The sequence below is a fragment of the Protopterus annectens genome, chromosome 5.part0 (genome assembly GCF_019279795.1).
Source record: "Protopterus annectens isolate FY-2018-M chromosome 5.part0, PAN1.0, whole genome shotgun sequence".
NCBI lineage: Eukaryota > Metazoa > Chordata > Ceratodontiformes > Protopteridae > Protopterus > Protopterus annectens.
This window is the reverse complement of record NC_056735.1, coordinates 1,549,208,970-1,549,231,091: the sequence shown is the minus strand read 5'-3', so window position 1 is coordinate 1,549,231,091 and position 22,122 is coordinate 1,549,208,970.

The window sequence follows — 22,122 nt, the reverse complement described above, 5'->3', positions numbered from 1 at the left end:
TAAAGTATCGCTACATAAATTCAAAAATAAAACCAGACAAAATGTAGACATATGCAAAACATATTAAGGCATAACACTCATAATTTACAGTATCATTTCATATCTTCAGACTCATAATAAAAAAAATATCAGTTTAAAAATACAAGTTAATGGGATATGAAGCAGAAGTGAAGATTATCCAGGAGTATAACAGGAGCACAGCCATGTGGTATTTAGATACTGTTTTAATGAAGCTTTGAAGGCTGGTAGGCTGGGAATTGATCTAATAGATAGGGGGACAGAATTCCATATGCTGGTGACAGAGTATGAGTATAGACACTGTCCTTATTGTTTTGATGGTTTGGAGATTGTTAGCAATTTTTTGTTCTCAGATATTAAGGTTATGTTTGGTTGGTACGGTTGAATTAAATTGCTTAGTGCTGGGCAGGCAAAAGGTTTATAAATTAATTTGTGCAATGTTTGTAGTTGGATATAGTAAAGTCGGTTGGGGAGTTCAAGCCAGTTAAGTTCTTTTAGCGATTTAAAGTGAAGTGTTTGATATTTAGCTAGTGACAAATGTTGCTTTGTTTTAGCACTATTCCAGTTTGGTTATAATGGAAGTTTGTAAGTTGGTAAGAATAGTGGCACCATAGAATGGGAAGGGGAGCAGAAAAGTTTTAGCCAGGGTGATTTTGACTGAAGTTCTTAAGAAATGTTTATTTCTGTAGAGAAGTCCTACTTTCTGGTAAGTTATTTTATATTGTACAGAAAAGCACAAATGTTTTAACCACACACAAGGCAAGGTTGGAGCGGTAGTTCACCAACAGTTTATTGCACCACAAAATAAATTAAAAGAAACATAAGCGCTTTTGTTATATAAAATACATAACTTCATCAGATAAAAGCCAACATTCAAATAGGCCCATATATATATATATATATATATATATATATATATATATATATATATATATATATATATATATATATATATATATATATATATATATATATGACTTGCATTATCACATGACAACCACCAATTAATGAATTAAAGCAACAATGTATAAAAATGTATAAAAACAGTTACAAACACATATAACCATTAGTAGATTCCCCAGAAAAAAAAATATATATATATATATATATATATGTATATATATATATATGAAAATAATGCATAAATATGAATATGAAAAAGTACACATTTTAAAACCAGCTAAAAATGTAAATATATGAATATAAATATGTATGTATAAATCCATTAACACATATTTATGTGTATAAATCTATACTATCTCAGTTCTGCCTTCATTTTTAACACATATCCTATAGATGCAATTTCATTTAAACCTGGGAACCCCACTGCATCCAGGCGCAAAATCCAATACAGTTCATGGTATTCCAAGAACAATTGCCAGGGACCGCCTCTTGTATTCTTTTGCACTTGTTCAATTATAATGAACTTAAAGTGGTGTTTGGGAAATTCCAGAATATGTCTATATAGGGCATTGGTAGCCCCCCCCCCCCATATATCATAATTGTGCTCATAAATACTTTGCTACAACATCCGCTCCATCTTGCCAATATAAAAAGCAGGACAGGCCTGACACTATGCCCCATATACAACTTCAGAACTATTACAATTGTAATGCCCCTTCACTCTAAAATTAAATGCATTGATAGCAAAAAGCACACCCACATTGATGTATTTACAGTGATAGCATCTCCCATATGGATACATGTACCTATGTTTTAAATCATCATGTTGTTTGCCAACTTTTTCTCCCAAGTTTTTGATGTTCAAACTTCTTTTCCATACTATAACTTGTTTGTTAATAATTCTGGATCTAATCTCCCCATCTCCCAACAAAACCTTCCAATTTTTTGCTAGAATCTCCTGGCTTGATTTAAAGTCCACAAAGAATCTGGTTATAAAGGACAATTTGAAATTGGTATCAGGCAGAGCTGAGATAGTATAGATTTATACACATAAATATGTGTTAATGGATTTATACACATATATTTATATTTATATATTTACATTTTTATTTGGTTTTAAAATATGTACTTTTTCACATTCATATGTATGCATTATTTTCATATATATATATATATATATATATATATATATATATATATATATATATATATATATATATTATTTTTTTATTTTTTTTTTCCCCCTGGGGAATCTTCTAATGGTTATATGTGTTTTTAACTGTTTTTATACATTTGTATACATTGTTGCTTTAATTCATTAATTGTTATTTGTTTTTGGAGGTGAAAAGAGTGTCAGATAGAGTGATGTTTATGACGCTGGAAATTGATGGTGTAATGATGAATGTTGTTATTGCATATGCTCCACAAGTTAGGTGTGCGATGGATGAGAAAGAAAAATTTTGGAGTGAGTTGGATGAAGTGGTGATGACTGTACCCAAGGGTGAGTGAGTGGTGATTGGAGCAGATTTCAATGGGCATGTTGGTGAAGGGAACAGAGGGGATGAGGAAGTGATGGGTAGGTATGGTGTTAAACAAAGGAATGCAGAAGGTCAGATGGTAGTGGATTTTGCGAAAAAGATGGACATGGCTGTGGTGAATACATATTTTAACAAGAGGGAGGAGCATAGGGTGACATACAAGAGTGGAGGAAGATGCACACAGGTGGATTATATCTTATGTAGAAGGGCCAGTCTGAAGGAGATTGGAGACTGTAAACTGGTGGCAGGTGAAAGTATGGTTAGGCAGAATAAGATGGTGGTTTGTAGGATGACATTGGTGATCAAGAGGAGGATGATGAGTGTGAGAGCAGCACCAAGGATCAAATGGTGGAAATTGAAAAAGGGTAATTGTGAGGCGATGTTCAGGGAAGAGTTAAGACAGGCACTGGATAGCAGTGAAGAGTTACCGAATAGCTGGGTAACTACAGCAGAGCTAGCAAGAGAGATGGCTAGAAGGGTGCTTGGTGTGACATCTGGAAAGAGGAAGCAGGACAAGGAGACCTGGTGGTGGAATGAAGAAGTACAGGAGTGAATACAGAGAAAGAGGTTGGCGAAGAAGAAGTGGGATTGTCAGAGAGATGAAGAAAGTAGACAAGAGTAAGAGGAGATGAGGTGCATGGCAATGAGAGAGGTGGCGAAGGCTAAGGATAAGGTGTATGAAGAGTTGTATAAAATGTTGGACACTAAGGAGGGAGAAAAGGACCTCTACCGATTGGCTAGACAGAGGGACCGAGCTAGTAAGGATGTGCAGCAGGTAAGGGTGATAAAGGATAATGAGGGAAATGTACTCACAAGCGAGGAGAGCATGTTGAGCAGATTGAAAGAGTACTTTGAGGGGCTGATGAATGAAGAGAATGAGAGGGAGAGAACGCTGGATGATGTGCAGATAGTGAATCATGAAGTGCAGTGGATTAGCAAGGAGGAAGTAAAGATAGCTATGAAGAGGATGAAGAACAGAAACACTGTTGGTCCAGATGACATACCTGTGGAAGCATGGAGGTGTTTAGGTGAACTGGCAGTGGAGTTTTTAAGTAGATTGTTTAATGAAATCTTGGAAAGTGAGAGGATGCCTGAAAAATGGAGAAAAAGTGTTTTGGTACCAATTTTTAAGAATAAGGGTGATGTGCAGAGCTGTAGTAACTACAGAGGGATTAAATTGATCAGTCACAGCATGAAGTTATGAGAAAGATTAGTGGAAGCTAGATTAAGAAGGGAGGTGATGATTAGTGAACAGCAGTATGGTTTCATGCCAGGAAAGAGCACTAGAGATGCGATGTTTGCTCTGAAAGTGTTGATGGAGAAGTAGAGAGAAGGTCAGCAGGAGTTGCATTGTGTCTTTGTGGATTTAGAGAAAGCATATGACAGGGTGCCTAGAGAGGAGTTATGGTATTGTATGAGGAAGTCGGGAGTGTCAGAGAAGTATGTAAGAGTGGTACAGGATATGTACAAGGGTAGTGTGACAACAGTGAGGTCTGTGGTGGGAATGATGGATGCGTTTAAGGTGGAGGTGGGATTACATCTACTATCAGCTCTGAGTCCTTTCTTATTTGCGATGGTGATGGACAGGTTGACAGACGAGATCAGACAGGAGTCCCCGTGGACTATGATGTTTGCAGAAGACATTGTGATCTGTAGTGAGAGTGGGGAACAGGTGGAGGAGACCCTTGAGAGGTGGAGATATGCTCTAGTGAAAAGAGGAATGAAGGTCAGCAGGACTAAGACAGAATATATGTGTGTTAGCGAGAGGGAGGATAGAGGAATGGTGAGGATGCAGGGAGTAGAGGTGGCGAAGGTGGATGAGTTTACATACTTGGGATCAACAGTTCAGAGTAATTGTGAGTGTGGAAGAGAGGTGAAGAAGAGAGTACAGGCAGGATGGAGTGGGTGGAGAAGAGTGTCAGGAGTGATTTGTGACAGACGAGTACCAGTAAGAGTGAAAGTGAAGGTCTACAAGAGGGTAGTGAGAAGAGCTATGTTATATAGGTTGGAGACAGTGGCATTGACTAAAAGGCAGGAGTCAGAGCTTGACGTGGCAGAGTTGAAGATGTTAAGATTTGCACTGGGTGTGATGAGGATGGACAAGATTAGAAATAAGTATATTAGAGGGTCAGCCCAGGTTGAAAGGTTTGGAGACAAAGCCAGAGAGGCAAGATTACGTTGGTTTGGACATGTGCTGAGGAGGGATGCAGAGTATATTGGGAAAAAGATGCTAAGGATGAAGCTGCCAGGTAACAGGAAAAGAGGAAGGCCTAAGATAAGGTTTATGTATGTGGTGAGAGAGGACATGCAGGTAGTTGGTGTGACAGAGCAAGATGCAGAGGACAGGAAGAAATGGAAACAGTTGATCTGCTGTGGCGACCCCTAACGGGAGCAGCCGAAAGAAGAAGAAGAGGTGTTTGTCATGTAATAATGCAAGTCATATATATGGGCCTATTTGAATGTTGGCTTTTATCTGATGAAGTTATGTATTTTATATAATGAAAGCACTTATGTTTCTTTTAATTTATTTTGTGATGCAATAAACTGTTGGTGAACTACAGCTCCAACCTTGCCTTGTGTGTGGTTATTTTATATTGTGATGGATGTAGAGGTCGAATTTCAGTTTATTATCAATGATGACTCTAAGCAGTTTAGTATGCTGTACTAACTCAATAAAAGTATCATCTGTTGAGTATATTTTGAATTTATTTTTGACAGAAGTGGGATATTTTGAGTGAAAGAGGATGAGCTTGGTTTTCTTAGGGTTAAGGAATAGTCAAGCATTTGTAAGCCAGGTTTCAGCAACAGTAAAAGTCTTTTGTGTGTTGGAGAGCAGTTCAGGAAGTGTATAAGAGAAGCAAAGAATAACGGAATCATCTGCATATTGAATGAGAGCCCCAGGGGTTGAGGAAGTATTTACGGTATTTATGATTACACTAAACAGTAGGGGGCTGAGGATGGAACCTTGTGGGACTCCTGTAGGGTTATGGAGAAAGGGGGAAAGTTTGCTCATTTTGTGTCTTGTTTTCAATTTTGTAAGTAACTTTGAACCACTGTACTGTGTTATGGGAAAGTTTTAAGTTGGAGAGTGTTTCTAACAGTAAGGGGTGAGAAACTGTGCCAAAGGCTCTAGAGAGGTCAACGAACACTGCAGATACATAGTTCACTGTTTCTCTAACCCTGTTTATGGTGTCTGTAAAGGATATTAAAGCAGTTGAAGTGCTATGGTAAGGTCAGAAATCATGCTGAGTTGGAGTGAGTAGATTATTTTGCAGGAGGTACTGCATTAGCTGTTGGTGTACACATCTTTCTAATATTTTAGAAATAGGAGACAGAATGGATATGGGGTGGAAATGGCAGGTTCTGTGGAGTTCCCTCCTTTTTGGTTGGGTGTGATATGGGACATCTTCCATATGCTAGGAACCAAAGATTTTGATATAGATCTACTGATGAGGATACTGCTTGGGTAGTTGATGGATTCAAAAACTAGTTTAAAGTAGAATGGGAGATTATTTGCTGAGGTGGATAAGGGTTTAAGTTTTATCAGTAGTCTTTTAATGGTAGTTATAGTTATTTGCTGAAATGAAAAAGTGGTTGAGGTGTCATTATTGACTTTGTTATCCTGTTGGATAGGATTGTAGTTGGCTGGAGAGAAATGATTGGTGGTGGAAATATCAATGAAGTTGGATGGTCTGGTGTTATGAAGTACTTGAAGTTTTCAGGTGCTAGGAATGAAGGGGTATCTGGTGATGGGCAGTATTTTTAATTTGTTCCTGGGTTAAGAAGGGTTGATATGGAGTACCATTTTTTTAGGATTGGATTTGTGTTCATTTTGAAGGTGAGAGTAATAAGATATTTTATCTTTGTTCACTAACATTTTTATCTTGTTGCGGAGTTGTCTAAAATGGATGAGACTTTCCTCACTTTTATTTTGCTTTCAAGTGCCCCAAACTAAGTCTCTTTGTTTCGTAAGGTTTTTACTTTGGTTGGTTAGCTATGGCGCAGTATTCTTAACTCTTTAAACTTACAGGGACTAGGGAATTAAGTATTTTTAGGAAGGTGGAAATTAAGTAAAGTACATCAAACAAAATAACAAATAAACAAAAATGTCAAACAAACAAACAAACAAAACATGCTGGAGACACAGCTATGTGCTCAAAGATAGCCCTTTCTTTGGAAAGGGCTTCCTATTCTCATTAATTAGAGCCCTTCCCTGGCCATCATTAAATGCAATTTGGACAAATGGATGGGAATCACAAATTCACACCTGGTGAAGTGCCTGGGTCCTTAGAGGACATATAGGGGTAAAACTGGGTAGGCTTATAAGCGCCCTTAAGCCATTAGCCTAGTAATCTCCTATGAACCTATGAACCTGTGTGCATGGTTGTATGGGTGAGTGTTTCCATGAGTGTGACTGAGTGCAGTGGGCTTGTCTGTGGATGAGAGGATGTGTGTGCATGTGTGTGTGTGTGTGTGTGTGTGTGTGTGTGTGTGTGTGTGTGTGTGTGTGTGTGTGTGTGTGTGTGTGTGCGTGCATTTGTGTTTGTGCATGTGTACATATACAAGGGTGTCCAGATGTCTGTGTGCATGCATGTGCATGTGTATACATGTGTATGTTTGTGTTTGTGTACTTGCATGTGTGCATGTATGTGTGTGTGTGTGTGTGCTTATGTGTATATCGGAGGTTGCCTATGCTACAGCAATGTGTGGAATGGTGGAGAGAAACGTAACATCGTCAGGTCTGACAGTTCAGTGGTTAATTCAGAAACATGGTAAAGAGCTGTTAGTGAGGTGTTTCACTTTGCACTTTACCATGTGTGTATCAGGTTACTTGGCCAACCCATGTTGGACAATAATCACAGACTGAGGAGATATCTATGAATCCAGCCAATCACCTTTAATTTGTGATAATCTTTTTGCTCTGGACAGCCATAAGGACACTTCACTGTTATCAGTCTCCATATACAAATTATGAGAATTCAGAGTATAATAGTTCATAACCTTTTGCATTTCCCAAAGCTTTAAAGTACACATGAATTTAAGAAGCATACTTCAAGAATTTCATTTCAGTGAGACAAGGAATACATCCTTTCCCTGTTTAGAAGCCACTTTATTTTACTCTTTATTGTTGCATAAATTCAGTTCCCTATTCTGATAGCAGTTCATATTCATGTCTTGAAATGAACATTGCCAGCTGACGGAGACACCAATATCAGGCTTGCATAGCTGCAACATAACGGAAGTCTTATGTTGGCACTGGCAAACACCTTCTTTGCTACAGCAATGCCGTTATTCATTAGCATGGATTTCAGACTAGGATTGATGGGATTCAGCCTTGGAAGATTAAAGGTGTGGGAGAAAGACTGAGATATTGAGGTGAGAGCAGCACTAACATTGTTAAAAGAAAGTTGCAGAATCTGGCTGGATGATAGATTTCTTGACTCTTTTGAAACCCGTTTATATAATAAACATGCAAGAAGTTCTATACTTTTCACATGTGTATGAAAGAAATAATGTCTTAGTGTGGGCATTCTGTTATATTTGTGCATTCTGATGAATGTTTTAAGATTACATGTTGTCCTGTCAGGACTCTTTAACACAATGCTAATATGATGTTCTTAAAGGAAACAAAATATATCTTTTTCAGTGATGCTTGAAAAATTATGAACAGACTGCAAAAACAGGAAATGAGCTTTGCACTACAAACTGCACATGAAGGCATTCAAATATATTCTCAGACAAAAGTGATCCATGAATAGAAAGCAATGTATTAGTTCTCCTTTGATAAAATTTACTGTGCCTGCCCCAGAGGAAAAAGGGTTTTGTAAAACAAATATGACACGTGAAAAACTAGTTACTGAAGCTACAAAATATTATTTTTGATTCCAGTCAGTATATTCCAAATGTCATAATGTATTGCTAAATTATTAAAGGTATCTTCTGCTCCCTCATGGTAGGCCTGCTTCACCACATACCTGCAAGGTGTGTGTGTTGGGGGTGGTTGTGCATGTGTGTGGTTGTGCATGTATTATGTATATGATCCTGTAAGAAAATATCAAATTTTTAATTAGTTCATAAAATATTTCAGCAAAGTTCAAAAGAGCTCAATTTAACATGGTTACTGCAGGGGAAAGCAAGACCATGTGTCTCGCTTTAATTCAGTGTCATTTGGTCAGTGTTCTGTTACTTCACAAAAAAAAAAAAAAAAAATCAATCACATTCAGTGCAGCCTTACACACACACACACACACACACACACACACACACACACACACACACACACACACACACACACACACACACATATGCACACATGCATACCAAGGTTATTGTACCTTAAAGTAGGGGAAGTACTCTTAGATATTTTAGAATAAAACAAATCTTCTCCATTGTCAAGATAATAGTCTCGCAGTTCTAAGGATCTAAGTTGCAGTGCACTGAATTATGACATGTTCCACTAAAAAAAAGATGCTGTAAGTTTTTGGTTTTGCTAGCTTTATGCGAACATCCACATTTTGTGATATGAGCAACTCTTTAATAAGACTAAAGATTACTGATCAATCCAGAAAGAGGTATTTTTCTTACTGAGTCCTACCCAGATGATATGAAATACATAGAGAAATAAAAACTGAGGGTAGACTGACAATTTAGTTATAAACATTTGTTGTTTTATATTAGCAGCTGAAGTAGAAGACTGAGCCTGTTTAGTTCTAATATGAAAATGGACCACAGAATATGTGCTAGCACCAGCGAAAGATCTTTTCTAGGTTTAGATAATATGCATGTCGTTTTAATATTGTAACTTATAAAATATATCCCTGGATAGTTTTGCATGGAATCGAAGGATTAAATTACACCTGGTAATCTGTTTTACTGCAAGAATGGCTTCAGCCAAGCTTATTTCCCAGATTTGCTTGTCTCTGTAACTATTGCTACCAAATTGACTCCCCCAGTGTATTTATAACAGTCAAAAACAGTCTTCTTAACTCCTTGATATCGTAGCAGGAGATTTTCATTTTCGCTTTAGAAAGCTATCCTCTGTAAAGCCAGTCAATACAGTTCTAAAACACGATTGCATATTGTCCAATTTAAAATCAATCTGCAAAACGTAAATTATAACAGCCTAAGTATAATCATCAAAAACTTCCATCTTGGGTTTTCCTTTATTAAAGCAAAAAATTATGATCCATGGTATTCGGCTGTAGCTGTAATATTTTACAGGGTATGTGGGGGTTGTGGTATTTTCTACTTAAGGGAATAATTATCACATTAAAAGCTTTACATGACAGTCTATAAGTAGCACAATAGATAAACTACTAGTTAAGCAACAAGATATAAGTGAAGAAAGATGTTACTAGCCTATCACAACAGAGGTTTCTGATGCTGTCCCACAGGGATCTCTGCTGGGGCTACTATTTTTATAATATTCTTCTCAGATATAAAAGTGGGAAATGGACTCTTGGTAACCAAATATACTGAGCACTACCAACTAAGTAGTATAATTTAATAAAAGATGAGAAAATTCCCCAAGATGGTTTTCAAAAATGTACAACCCGTGTAGTAGTAATGATGTCACTATTGACACAATGGCACAGAAAAGGTCGTCTATATAGATATTTTTCTCTGCCAAAGCAACTGTGTCATTCAGAGGCATTCCATATATAGAGGAATACGCACAGCAGTTGTCTCTATCATATGCAGAATGCCATAGTGAAAAATTATTGAGCAGGTATACCTTTCAGGTACATAACACCTGCCACACAGAAATGACTGCATAACAAATGTGAGAAGTATGACAACAGACATAGCACAATCAAATGAAGGCACTGCAACAGGCCAAGAAATGAACTACATACACATGCTAGGTAGTAGTCATTTTCTACCTAACCCAACTTTCCGTGCAAGATACATTGCCTGCATACAGCATGCTGAAGCAATGTTGTAATTAACAGTAGAACTGCAACATTAGTGTATAGGGAAGAACGTGTAATCATGGTTTAATTATACTTTACAATACCCATGTACATGGATCATCAATCATATGCATTTCCAGGGGAAACTATAATCAACATATGGTGACAAAATATATCAACATAATGACTCTGCACATGGTCTGCAGAGGATGATACTATTCATGTGGTTCAACTGTTTAAGCATTTCTCCCCGGGCCTCTGCTGAAAACAGGCTCTGTGGAACCTAGTCGGACATTCCCGGTCAACAAATGTTAAATAAATAAATAAATAAAAATAAAATATAGAAAACAATGCAAAAGTAATGTAAATTAACCACACATGGCATAGCCTGCATATACATATTTTGTTTAAAAAAGCATAATGCGAACACACACACACACACACACACACACACACACACACACACACACACACACACACACGCACACACACACACACACACACACACACACACACACACACACACACACAAAATAAAATGATCGAAATGATAACCACCTAACATATGGTGGAATAAAGATTTTTTATTAAAAAAAATAAGGGATACACCCTTTGTGAATTATAGAAATAAAACTATGTACTGAATAGGTGATCGCTCCTCATATCATGAAAAACTTTAAACAGTCACTGTGCATGTGAACATTTGGGAAAGACCCATTATCATGTTTCTGGATGCGGATCCATAACAACCCATCCTGCAACTAAAAATGCACAGATGAATGCAGTCATACGCAATCACGAAGAAGGTGGGCAGCCAGTGAGAGAAATATATTTTAGCAGAGGCTGTTTGGTGGTTGTCTATGGAAATCTGGCAGGCACTGCTGTGGGCAAAAAGAGTGGCATAGCCTAACAAAACCCACATGCCTTAATGTATGTCATGGGCTTTACAACTTATGTTCCAGTGGATGCTTTCTGTGAACAATGAAGGGTGCTTCTGGACATGTGGAATTCCCTTACTTGCATCTGATGTCAAAGAAATATTTAGGCATGAAAGGGCATAGCTCAGCACCCTCTGGCCATATATGAGCTGGGACACACTGGCCATCATAGCTTGCTGAACAACATCACTTGCTAGTAGCACATCTCAAAAACCAACACCTCAATCTCCATATAGTGATTGAAGTCATGACAGATTTTAGCCACATCCTCATAAGTTGCATTCTAAGTCTCATCTTCATGATCTACTTCCTCCTCAATGCTAGTACCACCTAATATAAGAGTATATCACCTGCTACACAGCAGTCTCAAATGCCCAATGTACACTTCAAGAACTTTCTGCTGAGCTACAGTATAATGCGCCTCGTGTATGGCAACAATGACCTGCCCTTGTTGCTTTTCAAAAGAAGGAAGGCTCAATGTTGTTAACAATATTTGTTATCCAGAAAAAGAAGCATTATCTAAGTTGATAGGTTGATAGGTACTTACTAGGCTTTTGATCTGTAAGGCTCTTTAGATGCCTAGACATATTCCCACAGAGCTTTAACCCCTTATCTTTTAAGCATGAACAATCAAGAGATGAGCAGAACATTTACATATTGCTCTTGGCAGCAAAAAATAACATACTGCAATGGCATTTGTTTTGATTAGGGGTCATGTATTTTATACCTACACATGAATACTGAAAACACAGGACATGTTGTGAGATATCCATGAGCAAATATATATCATATTATGGCTACCATCACAGCAAGCAGATGCATATTCCTGTAATGCTAAAATGCCATGGAAAGCTTTATGTATCATGAGCCCACAGTATACCAGAGACAATACACCATGGCTGTCCTAGTTATCTATTCATGACTAAGGTGACCTGGTTCTCTCAAAGATTTGCATAAAGTGAAAAAAAAATGGGAAATATACATATCAACTGTAAAAACATCAGAGTCAATGTAACAGAGATGCAATGTCAAAAAGCTGTATATGTAACCAACATGGTGCAAATTCAATCATAACACTTGAGGTACACACACCTATGACAAAACATAGTTGGTGTTCAGGTTCTCATTGCACAGTACCGATACATACAGTATTGACATCGATAGTATAATGCCAATGCACAAAGATGTAAGACTGCACACAAAGATGTGTACAACATATGTTCTTCTTCAAACTGAGGTGACAGCATGCTGACATTGTGAATACTAAAGGTATACAAATCTATGTATGCACAGAATAAGACCACAGAGTGGAGTAAAAACGAGTACCCAGCAAACGCACCGTGGCATCTAAGCATCGACTATCATGGGTAGAAACATAGGAAACATGGGTCATTGCAGTGTTATATTCATATGCTATGCACAATAGCATTTATCATGCTGTGCATGATCAAACTCCAGCTTTAGTGTATAAAACCAACCCACAGCAAAATAGAAGGTATCATATTTGTTGCTTATTCCACACCAACATGCAGAGAAGCAGGTTTGAGTACATAAAAGGTGTTCTTTATTAACACACTATGTGGAGTCCAACCAGTCCAGAAGCACATATTAGAGGGCATTCCCACACAGTGGATGACATAGCTGAGAGCCAGTGTGCACACATGGTCCACACATGTCCTGAACTCAGTAAGAAAGGTAAACACAACTGTATGTCATGCCTGCTTATGACAGATATCAGCTTGCAAAAGGACCATAGTATGCACTCCCATATGCAATAGCACATCATATATGGTTTAACATACATGGCTAATAAACCTTAGGGACAGAGATGCTCAGAATTCACACACATGACACTGACCAGCGAGTCTACTCATAAAAGCGTTTCTTATACATCCATTAGTTAAATGTCCTATATATATGGAAAACACAAAATAATTAACATAACAGATTAAAGATTTCCCACAGTCAGTAGTCTATGTCATATGCCACATGGATCCACATCCATTGGCTATCACATCCACTTTTCTAGATTTATAAATATTAGTTATCTGCCATTCTGTAAAGTATGGATACAAATACATGCACAACTGCCAGAATGATCAATTACATGGTGGCATCCATGTGATGTGTCATGTTCATGTTGTCTGCTTGCAAATTTGTGAGGGTGTGTTGCCATAATAGGTGAAGACATAAAATAAGGTATGAGACACCAGAAATTCATCCCTGGTTTGGCACATATGTCTCTGATGCAAACAGGTAACCTGTAAATGATTCATCTCCCAGGCTCATGCTCACACTTATTAAGGGTATCAGAACTCGTCAGAGATTTGGGATGTATGGCTAGGCTTAAAAAGGCCCTTGTGGTCGTTAGCCTAGTAAACACCTATGAACCTATGAACAACACATCACAGACACCTAGCACACTATAGCATCCATGATGTTGTTTCATAAAAACATCATGTGTACTCCATAAAGAATCATGAGTGTATGAATTGATGACAATGTTGCCCCTCAAAGGTGTCAGATATATGACAACTAAAGTGTTTGACCATATAAGATGTATTTGAAGAAGCACAATTAATTTATGCACCAAGCCATGTACCATGCAGCATATGTTTACTTTGACAGTTTGTTACAATGTAATAAAAAACACACAAGTCACTATGTATCTACAGTATACATATACATATACATATACATAATCTGCACATGTACACACCATATAATATGACATGCAGGTACTGCATCTTATGTACATAAATGGTACACACTTTGGTGGAACAGTAAATGTCATCACATATAAGGCTGCAAACAGCAACACACATGAGCCTCACAACTGACAACAGCATATGACTATACGATCATGTATCTGTTCAACAAGTTTGGGCACACCACATGCATTTGTTTATAGAAAGTAAAGAAATGTTATGATTGAAACACATCTATCTGCAGTAATGGATACATACGCTACATATCATGTCATAGTGTGAAATGGTGATCCAGCAATAAGCTATACAATGCACATGGACTCAAGGTTGCAATAATGATGTACACATGGCAAGTACAATGGGTCATGCAAATTTCTACAGTGATGCTTATCAATTTACATGGGACTTTATATACATAATCCGAGTAACAAATATACCATTATGCACACAAATGCACATGAACATGTTTAAATAGTTTTCAGGGTTGTTGCAATCATTGTCAGTGTATTGATGTGCAGTACTGGGTGTCAGACAACACTGTATATGTACATTCATATACACATGTGCACCTAATGTGTCCTATGGTATTGTTCAGTCATACATTACTCCACATGTGTATAATGAAATGTTATGTGTGCTCGCATATGCAGAAATGATGTTTAACAGCCTAGTGCGGTGAATGTTGGTAAACAAATCAAAACACAACATGGGGCAGTTCTGCCACATGTAGGTCATTGAAATGTAGTGACTGTTGTAGTGTAGTGCTCTATCATTATAGTCTACCTGTTAGATAGGATAGACAAAGACACGTGTCACCCATGATGTAGTAGACTGCAGTAAGGCATGCTGTCCTCCTCAGAAAACAAAAGACAGGCAAGCCCACATGTGTCCTCATGATGCACAGCAATGAAGTATTGTACAATATGTGCCACAATCAGCCTACAACAAGAAGCAGATATACCCATGTGTGCATTCTGCAGGTATAACACTACAGTATGGAATACCGTGTTACACACACAACCTACTATACAGGGTAGATGTAACCATATGTGTGTTCATAATGCTTAACAGTGCTGTATGAGACTCTGTTATACAGGCAACCAACATGGGACAGATGCTTCCATGCAGATGTCAGTGATGTGTGACAATACCATGTGTCACACTGCACTACACTAACAACCTATCACAAAGAAAGAACATACTGACATGTATTCACAGGATTTGTAGCAGTAGCATAGCGTACACAGGGCCAAAGAATATGCCATAGATGTTTATTTGACTCCAGACATAATATTGTGGCAGACCTGGGCTTACATAAGATAGCTACCACACAACTTCTACCCTTAAGCTGAACACACTCACATACCTCAAACAATTCACATCTGTTTGACATTATGAATGTTGAAAATCCTTACATTTAACTATGCATACATACATTTGATGTAACAAAACAGCAGTTTAGTCCCTGGATTAAAAGAAGCTTCAACAGACTAAACTGCAACTATATATGCATTTATAGTTAAGCTTCCTTTGAATGAACATTCAGAATTTCAAACATTTATAATGCAGCACAAGAGATCAAATAGCCATACAATTGCAGTATACTGACATTACTTAGTGGGAGGTTGCAGTACAGCAGGGACTGGGAATTTGCCTTTCTCCATTGCTATGTGATCCGAGAGTTGGTATTTTATATATATTGATGTATGTATATGTATAAGCACACACACACTATATATAACATAATGTAGCAAGGGGTGTGAGGGTTAAAACCCTCACCTTGTAAAAAATATTTTATTTTTTTTGTCTGTCTTTTGAGTTTTGATCTTTTCAGCTAGATCAGTTTAGGTTTGATTTTGAGAATGTTTGATCAAAGGTACATATATAAATATGTATACATATATATGTGCATGTGTGCATGTGCTTGAGTATGTATGCATACAAATATAAATATAAATATTGATGTGTGTGTGTGTGTGTGTGTGCGTGTGTGTGTGCGTGCGTGCGTGTGTGTGTGTGTGTGTGTGTGTGTGTGTGTGTGTGTGTGTGTGTTGCTGTACCTCTGATGACCTATCTTTCTGTCTACCTATTTATATTCTCTATGAATGAAAATAGCTGCTTTGCATCCTTTGGACAGGAAGACAAATTTAGTTCCAACTTAATGAAATGCGAACAACTCACCAGTGTTAAGGATTTTAAGTCTGAATCATTTAAAAACAAGGAGTTATATTTGAAAGGCATAGTTTAGCATTTTACATAATTTTGATCAGGCAACTAAGACAGCAGGCAAGCAGCAGCTTGGCATATAATCCTCATAGACCTTGGCAAGGTATTTGGCATAGAATTTTACAGAATATTATTACAAAACATTATATAACTATAGTGGGCATGCCACAGTTGTTGGCCTGGGAAACAGAACACAAAGAGTAAGAGAAAAATTTAGTTCTTCCTGAACAGCATGTACTGTACATATGAAAAAATGGCTTACTGTTACGCTAACTTTTCCTCTGCTGTCTTGTAAATGGTTTTGTGGGTTGCCATGAAGCAAGACATGCCTCCTGAATATAATCTTTGCAAAGGAAACTGAGTTTTTATGCCAGGAATGTAGGGCTGAAAGTAAGAGGTACAAGGCTGAAAACACATCTGAGAGTATGTCAGTGTCCATTTATTGAGAATAAATTCAGAGCAATAAAAATCTAAGTGAAGTAATTATGACAGGCAGAGTCCCTTTCAGAAGAAATAAGTGAAAATAGGATCTCAAGATATAGGAAAGAAATAGACTAAGAGACTGAAACATATGGCCTGAAAATACAAAATTGCATTGGATATGCTTCACCATAATTTAATGACTGGAAAAGGCGATTTTTAAAAAGTCACAAATATCATATTATGCAGAATGCTTGTTTGATACAAAGCACAGATAGTTGTTGACTGACTGCAGAATTCTGCAAACCCTGCCTAAGTGTGTCGCTTTGTTCTAAAAAGAATCTGAATTTTTAAAATCACTACTTAAGATACAGTTGCTAATAATACAGTAACTGAAGTCTTCTATTATGCATATTAGTAATTATACAACGACTCCCCATTAATATTCCAAAATGTACACGCTGATTGGTCAGCGTGCACATTGTAAATCAGAGTTATACTAATGGAAAAAGGTCCGGTCGCCCGGACTTTTTCCATTAGTATAACTCTTTTTTCACAGCAATGGAGAACGCAAGATCTCCATTTCTGTTTACACACTGTCTCGCTATGTTAAATGTGTTTAACATAGTGAGACAGCTTTAAAAAAAGTGACGGGATCTTCCTATCTCCATTGCTTTTTTTAAATGTGTCTCGTTATGTTAAATGGGTTTAACATAGTGAGACAGCTTTAAAAAAAGTAACGGAGATCTTGCTTTCTCCATTGCTTTTTTTAAAGCTGTCTCGCTATGTTAAACTCGTTTAACATAGCGAGACAGTTTGTAAAAAGCAACGGAGATCTTGCTTTCTCCGTTACTTCCACCCACAGCTCTGCTGTACTGCGTAAGCATGCACATGCGCAGTACATCACAACTGTCGCAGAATACCAGACAGCTGCGGAAGGGCAGCAAGGAGGCATTATACAATGCCATTATTTAAGAAAAGTAATAATTTTTTTCTCAAATAATGTCACTGTATAATAGCAATAACCCACTTCTGATTTGTGGGTAATGCTGGATTTACCCATGGTTGTCTTTGTTTGGCCACTCGGGCTTCGCCCTCATGACCAAACCTCACCAACAGTGGGTAAATCCAGCATTACCCACACCTAGACGTGGGTTTTTGCTATAATATACTGAACAAGAACTAATGTCTTTACTTGTAAGCTAAAACAGTTGTTTGGTGTGGCTCTATATAACCAGTTCTAAAACAGATTCAATTCAAAATTCTACAATGTAAAGAAAGTGATGCATGTTTTATCAGTGACTGGATTAACTGTCTTTATACTCGGCTGAAGTAATATTTTATTACCGTTATTTGCCAGTCTTCCAGAATGGAAAAAATATATGTGTATAAGTAAGTGCGCGCATGGGTGTGTGTGTGTGTGTGTGTGTGTGCGTGTGTGAGTGTGTGTGTGTGTGTGTGTGTGTGTGTGTGTGTGTGTGTGTGTGTGTGTGTGTGTGTGTGTGTGTGTGTGTGTGTGCGTGTGTGTGTGTGTGTGTGTGTGTGTGTGTGTGTGTGTGTGTGTAATGAGAAGTTGGACTTATTCCTAAACCTGACTGGAGATAAGCAAAGTGCGTTTAAAGTGGTTGGGCACAGTGGGGCCAAAACGTACACTGGAAGACATAAGAATGGAGGATTTTGTCACTTCATGCAGTTATTTTATAAAGACCCCCAATTAGTAGACTACAAAATTGTTCTTTAAACAGAGAGAGCATGCAAGGAGTCAGGAAGGGGACACTTGAAATTGCAAAACTGAAAGAGCTGAAGTCTTACTAATAAAAGCTTAAAAATGCAACTTTTTGCATTCTTACCGGTGAACATAAAAGGATGTGAACAAACTCTTCCATCTCAGTATAACAATTTGTTTACTTTTTGTAGTATTTGTTAGGCAGTGGAGTTCTGTTAAATCAAGTGCCCTTTTTCAAGGGAGAACTGTAATGCGAAATTTTTAACAAGAAAATAAACAAGGTCCTATGGGAAAAGATCAATTTCATAGCTCTAAAAAGTAAAGTATAAAAAAGCAAAGAGCACGAAAACTAAGTTAAGTTTACCAATTAAACTCACTTGGACAAATGTGACATGAAGTCACAGACAAGTAGAAAATAAGACATAGGAAGATAGGTGAATCAGATTAAGATTAAGATTATTTAGACTGATTGTGTTTTAATCCCTTTAAAGACATTAAGGCCAAGTTAATGCCATTAATGCTGAAAGGGGGAGAATGCCATAAAACAGAAAAGGAAGTTTCAGTCAGTCTCCTGGCAGAAGGCAGAAGTTGGATGAAAATGTTTTCTTAAATATAAGTCTGCATGTGTGTTTCTAAAATGTGTAGAGCACTGTGATAGAGGATATGAAGTACAATGAATGAGAGAGGAATTATACGATGAGAAGGACTGTAGTCCGAATATTGGCTATAGGTGATTTGGTCACTGTCAGTGTGTCTCCTCACAACCACATACAAATGGGAAAAATGGGGATGATGCTGTTGCTGATTGAGTAAGGAAAGCAAACCAAGTCTAGTAAGTACAATATTATACAAAGATATAGAAAGCATTTCTTAAAGACCCCATACAAATATGGCCATTCAATTATATTAATAATCCTAATTCATCCTTTGGCAGTACTATTAAAATGGCACCATCATTATTTTAATGACTAGAAAAGTGTAGTTCTAGATACAGTAACCCTAGGATTTAATAAAATCTGTGTAGACACTGTGTAGAGCCTACATGAAATGTATCCTTGTACATGACCATGGGCCCCCCTCGGCAGCACACCATGCATATTACTGAAGGCATACTGCTGAGGGAGAGCCAAGGAACATGGATATTGAATAAGTGTAGGGAGAGGTGTAGTGGCTAACCATGGCTGCAGATGAGTTTGAGACTCCCTGCAGTGGTCACTGCCACTGCAGCAATGTCATGCAGTGTGTCAAATGTTGAATATGTAAATGTTATGATGTTCTATCTATGTTTGTTTGTTTCTTTTTCTTTTTAAATGCATGTTTGCTAAACGTGGAGCACAGCAATGCCAAGCTGTGCTCGCATGTAGATAGCTGACACCTGCCAAACATCTAAAAATAGAAATCGGATGTAATCAATAAGCATAATGACATTTATCATTTTTTATTAATTTGGCATTTGTGCGGTGCTGAGCTGAGCTCATACATACATAGACGACACCTGACAGACATCTAAAAATAGAAACTGGATGTAATTCATTTTTTATTTATTGGTGTGTTTAAGCATGTTTGCACAGTGTGGTACAGTGCTCAGCACAGCTAACAGGTAGCTCAGTGGTATATGTGAAGGTATACCCGATTTCTTAATATCCACATAGCTAAATGGGTAGAGTTACAACTTTACTGCAGCTGAAAGGGCTGTCAATGTCGAGTCTCATACCGGGAATCTGGCCAGGTTGTGCCATGAACATGGTGAGTATGGAAGTATTATGCCAACTGTTGTGCAATAAGCAAGAAAAAGTAAAGCATTAACTTTAATATAGTATATACAATAAAGTCTGTAGTGCAATAAATGTGGAATTAGAGCTGTAGTGCAATAAATGAATAACAACTGTAGTTCAATAAAAACAAGAAACAATACTAATAACAGCAAGGAAAATGGTGTACGTCAGAATTGTCTTGTCATAACCATAGCAGCAGAGCTGTGTGCATTGAGTCTGTAAGGTAAGGTTGCTGTAGTCGAGTATAACACTGTAATAGCTATAGAAAGCAAATCTAATAGCTGCAAACTGTATTGCTTCACTCATAGTATTGTTCAAGACTTTCTCTAAACCAATATCGGTCACATAATATTCTGTCTTCCACAGACTTTAAGTAATGAAAGTATATGGGTGAAGTAGCCCACTCCATGGCCAGATTTTGTGTGTGGACTTCACAGATATTTCAAACCAATAACAATAATATGTGTTCACCAGTACTGTTGAAAATGAAATAAAGTTGTAATAATATATGCAGTATGATTGCATACCATGCATGTGTGTTCTATTGTAGCTGCAGTCTAGTATAATTCTGTAACAGTACTGGAATGTTATAGGAAATTCCTGTAACCTGTACTGCACAATTCATAGTATGTTTCCAGGTGATATCTAGGCAAGAATCAGTCATCCTGTAGTCAGCAGTGACTCAGTAGCTCAGTCTGTTAAATTCCTTCTGCATAATACATTTTGCAGCACATAGTCCTGGGTTCAAATCCAGTGCTATATAGTACTACATTTTCAGTATCAGTCACGTAATACTCATAATTTCTCCCCAAGAACACAAAATGTTATGGGTGTGTTCGCCCACATTATGTGCAGATATTGTGCTTAGATCTGACAGAACGTTAGACTCAATAGCAAGAATGTGTTCTGTATCTCTTGCATGTCTGTACTATGTGGCTGCAGTCAATTATTAAATTATTTGCAGATGTCCCCTGCAGTCACAGCTAGTAGGTTCTACTCCCAGGCCTGCCAAGTAAGCCATGATTGCTGTCTAGTTTAATTACTGTACACAAATATGCCTCTCAAGTGTCAAGATTTCATGTTGTGTAATTAAAACTGACTAATCCATCTGTCAAATGTTTACCAGATAAATTATTACCTGGAATGCAATGTATTACCAAATCTGTTTAGAGAACACCCTGCTAGTTATATAAATCCACATTATGTGAACCATTCTGAGTAGTTCTGTACCTACATTTGTTAGGGCTTACCCTTATTGTCCCATGCTATCAGCTTGAGAGGTCTGTATATGCTGCAATAGCTATAGAAGAATTGTAGTCACTGTGATCACAACTGCCAGTACACATCTGTAGAAGTATGTATGACCAGTGTTGTCAGAGATATCATCTGCAACATCACTAATGGAATGTTTTTCTCTCTCTCTCTCTCCCCACCCCTTATCTGAATTTATTCATTATTGTAATGTATTTGGATTAATAAATATGATGTTCCATTCTGTTGCTACTAACAATGGTTTGGTTGTTACAAGCCATAACGTATTGCTTTATCTCATTTACCACAGCACGTCAAGGTAGGCTGGTTCCAGCTGATTCACAACCTTGTCTCAACCAGATGTGGCACTGGGTTGCAGCACATCTGAGACCAAGATCAGTGGTGGTCCCTCTGCTGCTTCTGCACTACCTGCTGTGTTGGGTAATTCCACCCCAAGGGATGGGGCCCAGTCCCCCTCTGGGAGCAGTGACAGAGGGAGAGTAGTCACCTGGGATGAGCTACCAGTCCTGGTGCACAGGATAGTCCACTGTGGCTATGAGCAATGCCTGCACCGAATTGAGGGCATGCTGGTCGACCTGATGGGGCAGCATCACCCTGGTGCAAAACCTCCAGCACAGCCACCCATGGGACAGTGAAGGAGCAGTACTGACAGTTCCATGGGTGGGGACATGAATCACACTGCTGC